This window comes from Paramisgurnus dabryanus, chromosome 15, assembly GCF_030506205.2.
Source record: "Paramisgurnus dabryanus chromosome 15, PD_genome_1.1, whole genome shotgun sequence".
NCBI classification, from domain to species: Eukaryota; Metazoa; Chordata; class Actinopteri; order Cypriniformes; family Cobitidae; genus Paramisgurnus; species Paramisgurnus dabryanus.
Genome location: NC_133351.1, coordinates 15,042,754 through 15,059,205, shown reverse-complemented (window position 1 = coordinate 15,059,205; position 16,452 = coordinate 15,042,754). Strand labels below are relative to the sequence as shown.

Below are 16,452 nucleotides of genomic sequence, written 5' to 3'. Positions count from 1 at the left end.
AAATAAACAAATGAAACCAAACACGTAATCACTGTTGACTTTGCTTAAATGATGATATATACATCTGACTAGTTATTTTGGCAGAAACGACTTGTAACCAAATGTACGTTTATTTTGGCTATTAGTAGTTTACTCATACTCAGACTGTATCGCTTTTGCTTGCTAGGTAAGGAGCAGGCCAATGCGGCTTATCAATGGGGCAGAAATTCAAGCACACACGCCAGAATGACGCACATACATTAATCCGTGCTGGTTGCGAGGATGTGCTTCAAAAATTCACGGTGAAGCGTAGCGAGCTTCGTTTTAGAATAAACATGAACGCCAAACTGCTTTCGGCGGATCACTTACCGTTTCACGGCACCGTGGGATAAGCTAATGAAATATCATCAGAGCTAAATGTAAGCTAAATGGAGGGGAAAGAGTTGAATATTCACGTTCATTTGGATGACAGCTGGGGGAGCCCATTCACTCATCACACATTGATATTCATTGGCTTCTTCTCCCCTCCTTTCTCCTCAGCCTCAACAATCAACAGCCTTAGCACCTTTTGTTTTAATTTAATTAAAGGTGCGATTGCCAGGGTGAAAACTTCATTTGCAAACGTGCAGGGGGAGAAAAGCCACAGGAAGGGTCATAAACAGCAAAGAAAGAACAATTAGCCATGTCCAAACTAACCGGCAAAATAAACAAATGAAACGCTACAACCCGGCAGAAAAATAATAAAAGAAGGAAAACAAAGACGTAACCTTGGTCATGCAATGGTGCTGGAATTCAGAAGCGCTCCAAAGGTGCAGCAGGTAGGGAATAATGAGTTGATTTGAGATTCAGCCCTGGTTCTCCTCTCAGCTCAGGCCCCCAGGCTTCTCTCTCTTTCCCCACATCTCAGCCAGCTGTGCTGTAGGACAGGCTTATCTTGAGAGGGACCTCTGTGTAGCCAAAGGCTCCTGGCCTGCCCTGATTAAAGGAGCGCTGCTTTTTACCCATGCTGTGGCTAGATCAATGCTGAGATGCTTTCAGCCTGCCTATATGAATTTCAATATTTCCATATCTCAGTTCTTGCCTTGTTGCACTGTTAGATCATTATTAGGGGAGCTGGCCCTACTCAAGCTGTGTGCCATTAAGCAAATGAAGCTAGCCTGGTGAGGATGAGTGGCATCTCTTTCTATTTTCTTTTTTAACAGGGCACTAAAGAGCTCTGTCATCTTTATCTTTTATCTCAGAGCTCACCGGTACTTCTTTCTTCTGGTGACCTGCAGATCTGGCATCACTCTGCGGAGTAGGGATAGAGCAGGGACCAAATTTCCATGCATATCATTTTTGTGTTGTTTTTAACAGCAGCTTTGTCTAAAGTATTTTACAAGGTGGCTAATTCATAGGATACCATTTGCACGTTTCAATATGATCTGCTTTCTTCCCAGTGATGTTGGGTTTAGGGGTGGTTCTTCATTAATGCTATATTTTCTTATAATTGTCATTTTTTTATGATTTACTTCACATATGCACCTTTATAAATCAACATGTCAAATCAACATATATTTTTATGTTACTTTAACTCACAAAATTAGGGTTAAACAATTTCAACTTGATTTTATAAGTTATGCCAACTTTTCACAGGCCAAAACTTAAAATAGTAGGTTGAATTGACTTGCAAAACCAAGTTGTTTTACTTAATGCTGCATTTTTGTAAAATCACACAAATTATCCACATCGTATACACTCTCAGTACAAAATCTGTAAATGGGGAGGAATCCTTTCAACAAGTGCACCTTTGTACCTGAAGGTACCTCAAAGCTACATATTAGTGCGTCAAATGTACCTAAATGGTACACTGTAAAAAAACTTTGCTGCCTTAAAATTTTTAGTTGAATCAACTCAGATTTACAAGTCATTTCAACTTACTATTATTTATCTTGACAAGACATGAGTTGTTATAACTACAGGTGAGTTGTTATAACTTATAAAATTAAGTTGACTTTTCTCAACTATATTTTATAAGTTGTGACAACTCATCTCTGTTGACATGACTTGTAAATCTGAGTTGATTTAACAAAAAGTGTACTAGGTATGTTTTTCTGACAGTGTATAATAATTCCAAATTTGTTTTTTTTAACATTATTTGCTAAATTACTGCTGATTTTAAGACTGACTATATATAATTCCCCAGCACAGTTTAACTCATGCAAGTGAAAAGTACTCTTCAATTCTTGTGCAAATGAGGTCAATTGGCAGTGACAACTATCATAAGAAGGTGAAATTTGCAATGGCAATGGCCCTAGTCAAAGAGGTCACTTGAGTTTGCCACAGGAGCTGTAGTGGAGGTTAATGGTGCTTGCCTTCAATTGTTTGGTGATTTTATCAGTGGTGGTTAACAGGTTGGGAGCAACAAAGCCTTAAGCCAAAGACCTTAGATGAGCAGATAATATGGCTTAGATCACATGTACACCTTGTAGGAACACCAATTTGTGTTGTCAAAAGGTTTGTTATTGGTTTGCTACTCAAACTACGTTCAGAAGCGTGACCATGTGTCATGGATCCTGGTGCGTCCCTTACAGAATACACTTACATTACATTTAGTCCTACTCGCAAGTTTTAAAATTTGCCAGTTATACGTGGCTTTAATATAAAATTAAAACCTATACATATGCACAAAACATTTTGGATATGTGAGACAGATCATTTGGCTTAAATAATAAAATATATAAAATTCAATTTTATTTTATTTATATATAGCGGTTTTCACAATCGGTAGTTCCCTTTTGGGGATACAGGTACCCCAAGTGGTACACATAAATCATCTTGCTTTTTGCGTTTAACACTTTCACTTACTTTATGAAGTAAGAAAGCAAAATAATATGTAAAGGTTTTTTTTCTATCTGTGTGGTTGATACTTATACTGCAAAGTATGTGTATGTATATATAAATGCACTGTGTAAAAGTCTTAGGCCACCACCACCAGACTTGTTGTTTTAGAAGTGTTAATGTCTATCCATATTTATTTTTCAATCTATTTTATTAATATACAAACAGGAAATATGTACAAAAAAAATAAAATAAAAAAATACATTTTCATGACTAAATGTCTTCTTTAGGCATCGTCTGTGTTTAGTGTGACCCCTCTTGGCACTAAACACATCTTGAGCTTTTTTGAACAGAATGAAGTAAAAAGACTAGTGCTGGGAAAAGATTAATCGCGATTAATCGCATACAAAAGGTGATTTTTTTGCATAATATATGAGTGTGCGCTGTGTGTAATTATTATGTGTGTGTATATATATATATATATATATATATATACACTAGTCAACATTTGAAGTGGATCAAAACTTTTCCTAAAAGTTGTCTTAAAACCAATACCCAATAGCCTTTCTTGTCTTAGGAAAACTTTGATAAACGTTTTTGATCCACTTCAAATGTTGACTAGTATATATATTCACTGCCTATTCACTATTCACATTCATGTATGTATTTAAGAAACATTTACATGTACATATATACATTTCAGAACATTTTTAATTATATAGATTAATATTTTATTGTTAATATAGAATATATATAAAAATATAAATAAATATATGTATGTGTATGTATTTCAATATACATAATTATTACACACAGTACAGACACATATTAGGCAAAAATGCACTTTTATTTTGTATGCAATTAATCGCGATTAATCTTTTCCCAGCACTAAAAAGACAAATTTCTTTAAAATTAGAAATTAGGATTTAATTTTATTTAAGTTTAAGAGATCCTGCAGTTCCCTGCTATTTCTCAAGTTGAAGGGGAGTTTACCCTAAAAACTTGACACATCAGTTTACATTTAGTTTTTACAGTTTTTAATACTATATACACATTTCCTGTATATTTTCTGGATGTATTCTATTAAAGAGACTGATAAATAATTATATAATACATTGTGAAACAACAAACCTAATTCTGGCATGGTGGCCTAAGACTTTTGCACGGTACTAAGCATTTATTTAAGGCATTTTCTATATCAAAATGCAGTATCAAAGTAGCTTCTCTCATATAAGCTTTCTGAGGCCAAGTGTTTTTTTGGATCATCATTTTTGTTGTGTAAAATGTCATAAATGTTACAATAATCATGCTCTAACCTCTAAGCCCATTATAATTTATTTTGCTGGGTTGTTCTTTAGTCTGAGATTAGCTTACTGGCAAAAACTATGCAAAACGAGGCACATCTTCAAACACAGATATGAGAAAATGTGAATGCTGTGGAAAATATTATGCATGGAAGGTCACTGGCTTAAACAAATAGCTCATTTAATGAAAAATGTATCACAAATGTCTAGCAGTTATAAGACTGCCACCAGATGCCTACCCACAATTATTGAGTCTTTTGCATTGAGCTATGTATGTGTTTATATACTGTTAAGAATTCTGTCTGAATAACTGTAAGCATGCATGCATGTCTGGTTTTCAGATTCTGATTTATGTCTTTGGCAGCCTGTAAGTCATATATTTCACTTTTTCCAAAGTGACTTACACTGGGGAATCGAACCTAGTCCTATGCAATATGAACAATTGAGCTACAGGAACATTACCTCTACGCATTTGGCAGATGCTTTTATCCAAAGCGACTTATAGTGCATTACAATGTATACTTTTTTTATCAGTATTTGTGTTCCGTGGGTTCGAACCCATGCCATTTTGTACTGCTAACACAATGTTATACCACCGAGCTATGCATGAACACTGAGCTAAATATAAGCAAACCTGGTTTGGAATTCCTGCAAACCTAAATCTGGTACTCTAGCACACTCGACAGAAGTCCATAATTCCAAAGATTTTATAAATTCTGTTCATTGGTTGTTGGTTAATTAAATATTATTTCAGAATCATTATGCTTAGATATACAGATGAGAGTGTAGTACTCTCTGCTTAACACAGTAACCATGTTTAATTCCATCCTGCATAATTTAAATCAATTCTACAGACACACCACCCCCCATGTGTGAAAATACATGTAAGTCTGCAGCTGCAGTCTTTGGCCGATGGCCTGACTTCTAGGTTAATTTGGTCTGGACTCCCACACCTTTACCAAGTGTGCCATCCAGCCTTCCAGCTGTCTGAAAAGAAACTTGGACTCAGGTCAAGCCCTCAGCGGTTTAGTACTGGAAATCCTCACTTCTGCTCTTGACATGTTAAAAAGGCCATTTTCACCCATTGTCCAGAGAAAAGCAGGAGGAAAAGACTCTCTGTAGGCGTAAATAACTGTAAACATCCAGGTAATAGAGGCCCCATTGTGTTTTTTGGCCATGGCTGTTACCTTGTTACCTTGTTTTTATGTTAATAATCGGACTCTCGCCATCTAGCGTGGGCTGTCTTTTTCTATGCGTAATTGTTGTATTTCTCAAAAATAAAAATATATCAAAAAGGGGGAGATTGGGGTATTTTTGCCCCTGTTACCTAAGGGGATTTTACCCCACCCTGCCCAATTTTCACCTTCTTCTGTTTACTCACAGTCTTCACTGTGTCACAACATTAACATGCCTTTCCTTTTGCTTCAATTTGTATGTGTTAGATAAGAAAAAACTGAAAGAATAAAAAATCCCTAATAGAAGAGCAATCCCCCTGCAACAAACCCGTCCGCTGCCCAGCCAATTGCCATTCATGGCAGAACAAACAGAAATCAAATGGGAAATGTGCTTTTAGCTTTTAATTCCAGTCCTAAAAGTTTCCAGCTGCTTGCATAATTATTACCTTGAAAAGAGTAGAAAAATGGCGGGTTAATTCACACAGTGGCTTGATCTTTTTGTCTTATTCTCTCTTACTCCATACCTCATTTTCTCTTTTCTCCACCCTGAACCACAACAGGTAAGCTCTACTATTAAACGAAGGCCTTTTTTAGTTGAAAACCCTCTGGCCTGCCCAGATTATTCTTAGTCGGATCTCTGTTTCCTGTCGGTATGAAGGAGGTGCACCTTGTGCATATGGAGAGGAACAATATAGCCTTGTCCCAGGTTCCTCTGACCCCCTGCGCTGCCTGTCAGTCTGCGATTGTCATGCAAGTTCTTCTTGAGGAACAAAAGACCCCGATGGGCTTTGTGGCCCACCAGGACCCTGGTATTGTTATTGGGTCCCCTGGGAGTATTTGCTCTTGAGTCTGTTTTATGACCTGTAGGACCTTGATGTTTGATGGATTTGTTAATCTGAGTTATATTGCTTTATTAAGTAATCTGGTTCAAGTTACATGTCTGTAGTTGGTTGATTTATGTCTGATTTACATTAAATTTTATTTTTTTAAAGGGTGCCACTGTGAGAAGATCAAATAATGTTGGCAGTTGTATCTCCTGCATGGACTGTAGACATATTAGTTTTGTATTTAAAAGTGTTAGTGGTTTGTGGTGTGCATAGTTGTGTGTATATGTTTTACATAGGGAGACGTGGCCTTGTCTTATTGTTAAAGCTTGTGTGATGGATGGCTGTGGTCGCACATGATCTCAGCTCCTGCTGGAGAGGGCATGGAACAACCGGGCTTCATATTGTCCTTGTTCTGGGTAACAATGGGCCACTTGTGGGTCTGACACTCATCACCTGTTAGTCAGCCTCATTCGTATGAAAATTCCACCCTGCTGCAGTTCCAGCACTGTAGGTGCTTTTTCTCCAGGCATGTATGTTTATTTAGACAATGGCAGCTATCACAAAGTGACACTTGTAATTGAGAGCTTCATAGCAGGTCGAAATAGATGTCTTTCAGAGATGAATGCATTCTACGCCTCCCATTGACCTGCTAAAGTTAAAGACAAACATTATGTGGACTTCATTTGTTATTATCTATATTATTTTTAGAATACCATTATATAGGTTCAGCCCAGTTAAGTACATATTTTGCTCACTTGTGATTCTTGAATTTCTGCTTTCCTCAACCATTTAACGGATTTGTATGTTCATATATTCTAAAATAAAAGTAAACATCCCCCATATGCAACTAATACAATTTTTTATAATCTTTAGTAAAAAATAAATAAATACATACATGGGTGGATTTGTCAATTGGTAAAGCATTGAGTTTTGCAGGTCATGGGTTCGATCCCCAGAGTTAGGCTGATGGGGAGTTAAGCTGGTGGAGGTGCCTGACAGCCTTACTGGCCCTGTTGTGCCTGGCAGATGTGAAGGTGTCACGGTAGTGATGAATTGTTTACACTCACCTGTCTGCCACGTCCTTCAACATCGGGGGGTTAGGCTCGAGCGACGGGAAAGGGGTGGTGGCACTGCCACAGGGTCAACAATATCTTCAGGAGTGTGTATGAACAACTGCGGCAAGCGTGTCAAACATGGATGTTCATGCGCAAACACTCACTGGTGTGGAGATTTTCAGTAAAAGCATGTTTTGTATATAGACTTGGTGTTTGTCTGTTTCCTCTCTGTGTCGCTTGTTGGCAGTGAATGGTTTGTGTCCTACGCCGTAATTAAATTCTTTTGTCTGAACGGAAATGTTTTAGGAAATCAAATGCATTTCGCACAACTTTTCTTAGTCCCGCTGGGAAATTAGCATCTTAATGAGTGTGTTGTTTACCTAAAAATGGAAGGGATTTTTTTGTCTTCACGCTGCTCATATAGTAATAAAAAATAAACAACAAAAATAGAGAATAAAATATTAATGCACGACAACGTGTTTGGATAACCCAACCCACGACCCATGTTTGTCCATGTCAGAGTTACTAAAGCAGGCTGTCCCATATACGTACACATCTACAAGAAGTACTGAACATGCCAAGACAGAATAAGACAAAACACAAAACAACAGTATTCAGTTCGACTGACATCTCAATGAAGATGATGTCTACTTGATTAGAATGTCTCCCAAACCCATATTCGCTCAATTCTGGTGTGTCATATCACCATGGCCTGATTTCACCCCGCGTGCTGTCAACCATCATGTTTTAATCCGCCGCATCACTCCAGAGTCATACGCTATTCTATTTTAACTGCTTCTGCCGGGGCTATTCTCCCCATTGTTGATTTATTCATTATTAACAACCGTTTCCCCCTTTCAGATCAATGTTGCAAAGCGGCCCCCTGAAAACGTGGACGGGAGCTCTCTTCAAAGTAGCCATGCTCGAGTATTCAGCCATCTGTGCTCAGACGCACAGCAGTATCTGCATTAAATAGCCCCCATGGTAACAATCCACGGAAAAGCTATCTGCTCCGTGATACGTTCAAACCTCATTGACTGTGAAGGGAGACGCATCAAAACTATTCTGCGTTGCTATGGCAATGGAGACCTCAATAAGTTAATATTTGCCATTTTTTTCTCCTTTTTTTGTGCCAGGCTCAGTGGTAGTGAAACATGTGTGTGCGTATGTGTGTTTGTGCTATTCAGAGGACTTGCCCCCCACTCCAGCATTTCCACACAAGTCGGTGTAGATGGACGAAAAGCTATATGAATGATGCAGGGGGTGAGAACATAAACGTAGATTAATAGTTGTATTTTAGTACAAATTTTAAATCAGCTCTACAATCAAAATTCGCTTGTCAATGTAACAGTGCACCATTTATTCTGCATGCACTCAAAAATAAAAGGATCTAAATGGGTTATTTGCAGCTATGTCATAGAAGAACTGTTTTTGTTCAAAGGTTCCTAAAAGAACAATTTCTTTCTTGTCTTTTTATAGTCTGAAGACACTTTCTCCACTATGTGCAACAGAAGGGTTCTGTGGATGTTGAAAGTTCTTTGTGGAACAGTGCAGTCCGACAAGGACCATTTTTATTACCGTTAGCGTAGTACAGTACTAATATAATCTTTGAGCAAAACTGTTACATGCACACACACTGAGGGAATACAAATGTGCCGTGAGTCGGTGAAGTAGGGTAGAGTTTGATCAGATTGGCTTCGAGCAAAGTTCCCTTGATCTTCATGCTACCACCGTGAGGAAAGTGAATCCGTGAATGGACATACTCTTAGGGAATATCAATGCAACGCTGGTCATCTCTACCGCAACTAGATGGTAGCAAATTGTAATTCCCAACGTAGCTCACAGGCAAGGATTCTGATCCAAAATCGAAACCACCAATTCCCCCGTGGAAATCCCAATCTTTGATTCAAATAGTCTGACCACTGATGGGGAATGATGGGTCAGATTTGAAATATAAATACGTGCTAATGCGCAGTTTGTGAATGCTGGGATTTATTGCTATTCTAATCATTCCGGGTGTTGTTAGCTGTCGTGATGTGTTGCGGCCTCTGTCGAACACAGCTGCGCTAATGTAATTCTGCTGAGATGAAAGAGACCGACCGGGTAGTGCGGTTTACTGTTGCTGTGAAACATGGACAGAACGCAGCCAATTAGATCTGCTAAAGTGACATGATCAAGCAGAAATACTGTGTGTGGCTTTTTAATGGCTGAACTCGACTCTGATGCCGGATCACTTTAATGGCTGCCATATGCCATGTTTGGCTTGGCTGGTTTCCCGCAAGATGTTGTGCTTGTATTTTGCGGCTTTTAAGATTTTTGCAGAATTTCTCTCATCTCTTGTTTAATGTTTCACAATGGTAAATGTGAATGCGTACGAAAACCTCACGTGTCATATTGACAAGTTGTGTATGGATCCACCACGCATAAATGGAGTTTCCTACTGTTTCGTAAGAAAAAGGACTTTCAGCAGTAAAAAACAACAAATCACATGACATCTTTCAGAGACTACAATTGTTAAGGCTCAAATTCAAACACGCACAATATTTTCGTATACGAAGCACAATAGAGAGGCCGCAAGTTCGAGTGCGTTTGATATATAAAACAAAGCACACACCTCCGTTTGCACCGCGAGTGTCAGGTAAATGCAGTTATTATTATGTTCTCTGCCTTTAGGGGGGTCATCAGCCCCCCTGCCCTATTGTGCCCTATTTAAAAGGGTTTGTCATGAATGTGAGAGAGGGTCTTTTCCCCTACTGCTCTCCCCTGGAAATGGAGATGTAATGACATTTGCAGCTAAAAGGAACTCATTCACAGTTTGTACAGTTTAGGAATTCAAATGAAGTGTTTTCTCGTGCTGTATTGCCTGAAGGAACAGGCAAGAGAGGAAAGCAGATTTCTGAGGATTAGTTCTCCTGCTTGTCTTTATTATGTTAAGAGACTGTAGTAAATGGTGATGGAGGGAAAAGTGAGGTAAAGTAAAGGTTGTGTGTTTGGAAGGGGGCACCCGCAGTGCCTCAGTGACACGATAGCAAAGTGATATCAGACACAGTTTATACACACACATGCTGTAGTCAAGTCGTTCACGGCCATTGGCTGCGAAACACCTGTTTTCAGTGTTAAAAAAGCCGCTGTCAGCCCTCCACGGTCTCACTGTGGTTTGTTTTTGGTAAATAGAGACCTGTAAAGGAAAGTGAGTGACGTTTGGGAGAGCTTGAACTTTTAATTGTGCTTAATTTGTAAAATGTCACAACAGAGCTCACTGTTGGAAAAGACTGTGCTGTGAAAGCAGAAGATTTCTCCCTCCCTTACTAAAACAGGATTATTTTATTAGTTGACTCAATAAATTTTTAACACATTGTCAGTGCTATTATTAAATTAGAAATTAATGATTAGTAACCACTAGAGATCACTAATCAATATTGCAACACATACAAAAGATTTCCTATTTTAAGGAACACTCCACTTTTTTTGAAAATCGGCTCATTTTCCAGCTCCCTAGAGTTAAACATGTGATTTTTACCTTTTTGAAATCCATTCAGCCGATCTCCGGGTCTGGCGGTACCACTTTTAGCATAGCTTAGCATAATCAATTAAATCCGATTAGACCATTAGCATCACGCTCAAAAATGACCAAAAGGTTTAGATATTTTTTCTATTTAAAACTTTTGTTCTTTTGTAGTTTTAACACAGTACCCGAAAATAGTACCATGCTATTCAAAGTTACCAAGGAGACTATTTTTAGGTGCTGCATAATATCATTACACCTGCTGCAGCCATGGTACGGCAGCAAAGTCCTTGATTATTATCCTGGAAGGAGAGTATAGTTCCTAGCCATATCTGCCTAGAAAATTGCAACTTTTATTTTTCGTCAGTCTTTGTACATACAGAAGAGTCAAGTTTTGAATAGGAAAAATATCGAAACTCTTTGGTCAATTTTGAGCGCGATGCTAATGGTCTAATCAGATTCAATGCATTATGTAAGCTATCCTAAAAGTGGTACAGCCAGACCCGGAGATCGTCTGAATGGATTCCAAAACGGTAAAAATCAAATGTTTCCAGGGAAACATTATTTTCAAAAAAGTGGAGTGTCCCTTTAAAATCTTGGGAATGCAGGTGAATTTGGCCAAAACTTGACACAATTTTCCTGAATTCAATCAAAGTAATTGTTTCTGGGAGCTTTTAAAAATCTACTAAAAGCATTGTTTCCCCCCAAATAAACATTTTGTTTTTATTTACTTACCATGGTGTTTAAATCCCATTCCTCTATGGAATATAAAAGGCAAAATGTTAGACCTTCAGCACTGGTCACCATTACCTTTCAGTGCTATAACAGTAAAGGTAAATTGTGAGGTTGTCAGCCCTAACATATTTTGTGCTCCACAAAAGAAAGTGCAACCCAGACTTGAAGCATTATTAGCCTGGGTAAACAATTTCTGGTTAACAATATCGAAAAATTCTAATCATGTCCCGGCATTTGAAATCTGAGTTATTTTTTTCCTCAGGACAGCTAGTTTGTATGGCATGGATTTCGGAAATGAGCGCAGGATCAACCACACAGAAATTAGCAGACATTGTGTTAGCATCGTTCCCCGCGGTTGTTTTCTTCATCGCACAGATGGCATTTTTGTCGTCCTCCGTTATGTTCTGTCCTGCCTTCACTATCAGTCCCAGGTCTTCTGTAGGTGTCAGGCTTTAGTTAACAATATCCTTTGCTACCTTGGTCTTACCTGAGTTCATCTCATGGCCTCCATTGTATCCACAAATATGTCCATATGATATTTTCAGCTCAGAAATATACGATGTATAATTATTTCGTTTTTGGCCATCTACCGTTACTCACACACAGGCAGACTTATATACAATAGAGTGAACATGCTCGGCTTCTACCTGATATGCTTGAGCTGTAAAGGTAAAGCCTTTATTATCTCTGCAGGCTGCAGAAGGTGTCACCTTCATCGGACCTGACACACATGCTACTCAAACCATAGGAGACAAGATCAGGGGCAAATTAATCGTCAAGATGCCAAGGCCGGCGGCGTGCCCCCGCACACATGGACCGGTCAAGGTGAGCAGAGTTTCACAGACACACACACATATTCCTTCAGCCACCCAAAATGATTTACGTCAGTCACACTGTCACAGGACCATCGGGAGCGATGTGTGTGTTTATAAAGACGAGGTGTTGTGAGTCAGCTGTTAGGTCTGGGAATTACACATTAGGCTTTTTTGATACACTAAACCTCTTACAGATTCGTACCTCCCATAAAACAAAATTGAGGTACTCACGATTTGTGCGTGTGGTGGAGGGGCTGTTGCTAATGAGGGATGTTTTGAAAACATTTAAAGCCCTAATGATGCTGCTGCAAAAGCAAAGCCTCTTCCGGAGGCCTTGGTTTAAGATGGTTTGAGGCTGTGGAAAAATTGTTTCACCTAATTTAAGTCCCGCGTTCCTGTTGTTAAAATATTGGGGTTAGAGGCTAATACGTAGATGGGGAGGTGAACAACCCTGTCGTATGCTTGTGTGTTTAGGAAAGCCGTGAGCGTTAAACCTCTTTCAATGAGTTCTCACTTCTCCATTTTGTCCCCAGAGTACTTAATTGTCTGCATTTGGCAAGTTTAACACTTCCTGACTTGAGTGGCCTCACTTGAATGTCCTCGCATAACTAAATTTGAATAGGAACAAAAGAAAGGCCAAGACACAAAAACACCCCCTCAAAAGACACAGGCGCACACACGCAAACATATTCAAAATCCATAGTGGCCGAATCAAACGTCCCGAGAGATGTAACTTCTCCCACTAAGAAATCTTGAGATTTTAGCTGTGCCTAGTTCTGTCTCCAAGCCAATTTTCCATCAGGAATCTCTCATTAGCAGATGTTTTTGGCTACAACACACACATGCACCTCAGTGTGATCTGGTGAACCCTAAATTTAACGAGCGCTTACCAGAGCAGATGAGTTAATGAAAGGAAATTACCTTTTCTGCCAGTTTCCCCGTTACAGTCAGGTTCATATTTCATTTTGGCATTGCTCCATTATTTAGATTTTATTACTAAATAAATGAATACATTTGTCTTACATTATTTCCGGAAATGTATGAGTAAGAATTAACTGATATCAGGTGGCAGTTAATGTCTTTGTGAATATGCTTTCCGGGAATCTCTGACCAGGGACGGATTATGGCGATGATGTGCCCTGGGCACGGATGTCTCAAAGGCCCCCTTTACCAATTTTTTGGGGAACAGCGTTGCACCTGTATGCACAGGGCTCAAGTGTCGGTTCGCCTCTGCCTGTATGCCCCATCTTACAGGATTAACAATGGCACTAATACACGGGGAGAGAATGCACACAATATTCTGTACTTTCACACCACAAATTGGTTTATTTATTTCTTACCTGTATCTGTCAACATACAACATTGTACAACATACTCAATCAAAAAGATTCTGACCATAAATATTTTACATTTCTACATTTAGCAGACATTTCATTACATTTCATGTGTAACAGTCGTTCACCAAAGGCATTTAGGGGCTGGAAACAACAAAACTTTTAAACGCGGCTGAAAATGCCTTGAGGACGCCGAATGCCAGCTGTTTTTCAGCCGAGCGCTTTGGTAACTTGTGATACTTCAGCTGTAAGCCGGTTGGTTGCTGTGGTAATGTCCCGCCCCTCCTCCGCTGTAATTGGACGGCCGTGTGAGAACTGACATTGACGAGCGGAGATTTCACTCAAAGTTGAATATTTTTGAACTCTCAGCGCTCAGTGCGGAAAAAACACAGAGCGCCGGTTTTCAGCGCGGACAAAACCCGCTAGCTGCTTGCTTATTTGAAAAACGCAGAGTTTCCATTGGAATCAATTGAAAACATACGCTAGCCGCGGGCGTAAAAGCTTTTTGTGTCCAGCCCCTAAAGACAGTGAATTTATACGTCCTTGACACATTTGTTCGTTTTTTACTCTTGCCATTAGAGAAAATGAACGTTCTCCTTCACAGTTGCTGACTGGCAGGGTGAGGAAAAGCTGTCCTTTTGTGCTTTTTTATGACTGATCAACTTGGTTGTGGTTTTAAACTCATTTTTGTTTTGGTTTTTGAGTAACCATCTTCTGCGCGTGACTTTTATATAACGCAATGCTTTTCACTCGCCTCTAGATGTCTCTCTCAACAGCGCAGCAATAGATTAAAATTATTTATTTGATTTATTTACTAGCTAATACTTCGCAACTGCAAAAAACCTACATTATTCTTCAATATTTAACACAATTTTACAGAACATAAAATTAAAATATTTATTTGAAAATAACAGACACAGTAAATTTGATAGGGCCCCCTGCTGGCCCAGTGCCCTGGGCAAGTGCCCAATAGGCCCGTGCGTTAATCCGTGCCTGTCTCTGACACACCGACTGTTATGCAGTCAGAGCACAATGCACTGCTTTTATTGTAAATTTACATCCACATTAGTCATTACAGCCTTTGAATTGTCCAAATATTGGATAATTTGACCTGACCTGCTGTTCTCATTCTTGGTATATGTTCTTGACTAAAATGATAACCTATTCGCTTTGAATTCTCTGTTTCTTCAAACGCCAGTGAGGTAAGATAAAGTTTATTTACAACACTTCTGTCATCCGTTCCCTGAAAAGCAACAAAGCCAATGATTTCCACATAACAGCAGTGGTAGAACAGGAGGATGTGTGGAAGATGACCCCTCCAGAGCCAGTTGAAGTGAAGCCATAGCTGGGAATGTTGGCCGGTCTCACCAAGCCACCCCACAGCAGGGCTGTAGCCTCCTGTATCGCTGACTCCTATCAATAGAAGTGCTGCTCCCCCTACTGTTTGTCTTAGGCTACAACTTTCCTGTTCTTCCCTTACCCAGTCAGACATCAAACAGCACCGTCCGCTTCTGTACGTAGTATGTGTGTGTCTGTAGCCCTCAACCACAGCTGTGACCTCGCCCACTCCAACTCTGTTACATTCCTTCATGGTCGCTTCCCCGTTGATAAAAACAACAACATCTGTTGAAGATTCTGGTTCGTCTAACCTCAATTTCTACTAATTCTCTTCATGTTTCCCTCCGTATGCAGTGAGGGAACCGTTTAACCATTTAATCGTTGCTGAAATGACACCGGCCAGAGGTCTATAAAGAAAGTTTTAGGCCATTGCTTGATAAAGGATGTTTCTGTATGGATATTATACTGCAGCTGTGATTAGTCTCGGTATTTCTGCTTTTGTGGGTTAAATTAACTCATACTGATGCTTGCCTAATTTAATCTCCTGTTAGAAATGTTTCAGCATGCCAACATAATGGCTGTAATCACTTTGTCATCATTCAAGTATCCTTGAACTCAATCATCCGATCCTGAAATGCTTGATTCATTAGTTTGACAGCCCACAGTGAGTCTTCATGTTACTTTTTGTTCATCTAATCATGTCTGAGGGCCTAGAGTATGATTTTTACAGTAGCATTTATCCCACATTATATTAAAAGTGGTCAGTTGGCATGCTTTCAATTTCACTTAATCAACTTAAATTGATCTCTACTGGTTTGGGTCCAAATTGGTTTGCATATGCATCCATGTATACACTTTTACAGTATGAAGCAACTTACAGTTCATTTATTCTATACTTTTTTTTATTAGTATTTGTGTTCCCTCGAATCAATGACCTTACATTGCCAATGCTTGAGCTACAAGGAAAAATGTTTTGTTTGTTGTTGTGCATAAAATAACAGCTGCTATAAACTCGCATTAACATTTTTAGTGCTGCTATTGATGAAATTTCACACCCTATTTTATCTGTTTGTGTTTGTAAACATACTGCCCCCTGTGTTTACTCTAACAGAAGAGTGGGGGGGGGGGTACTGGCGCGTGATGGTCCGATGGCTCGGACGTGTTGTCCAGACCCTGTTCATTGATCAGTCATTCATTTAGGTGCACAATGTCCGCTCCCGTAACCTCCAAGCCGAGCAGCTTATTTGGGCCTGGGTGCAGCGTTTGGGTGAGCTGGAAAGCCCAGGGTGGTCGTGTGGGCCAAAGAGGGCAGCTAACTGGAGTAAACAGGACTCAGCAGGCTTAGTGTTTGTGTTTACTCTGCTGGAGAGGAGGCCATTAGAGCAAACAGCCAGCGTTTCTTCACATGTTGCTGAAAATCACCCCAACCTTCATTCACTCCTGTTTGGCACCACTAACACCCAGCCAGTGTGCCCAGATGGCCCCACTTTCCAGATCTCACACTGTTTCTGCCCTTGCTCCCTCCCTCTCTCGTCCGTGGCGTCATTAAAAGTGTCTGCGAGCGG

The 16,452-nt window shown here is 39.6% G+C and overlaps 1 long non-coding RNA gene across 1 annotated transcript in view; it reads left to right on the top strand.

The window, feature by feature from the left end:
- LOC135733327 (uncharacterized) overlaps positions 1-16,452 on the top strand; it is a 118,079-nt gene that overhangs the window by 11,798 nt on the left and 89,829 nt on the right. Inside the window, exon 3 of the long non-coding RNA XR_010526935.1 lies at positions 12,094-12,225. This is a non-coding gene — a long non-coding RNA (uncharacterized lncRNA). The remainder of the gene's footprint in view (positions 1-12,093; positions 12,226-16,452) is intronic.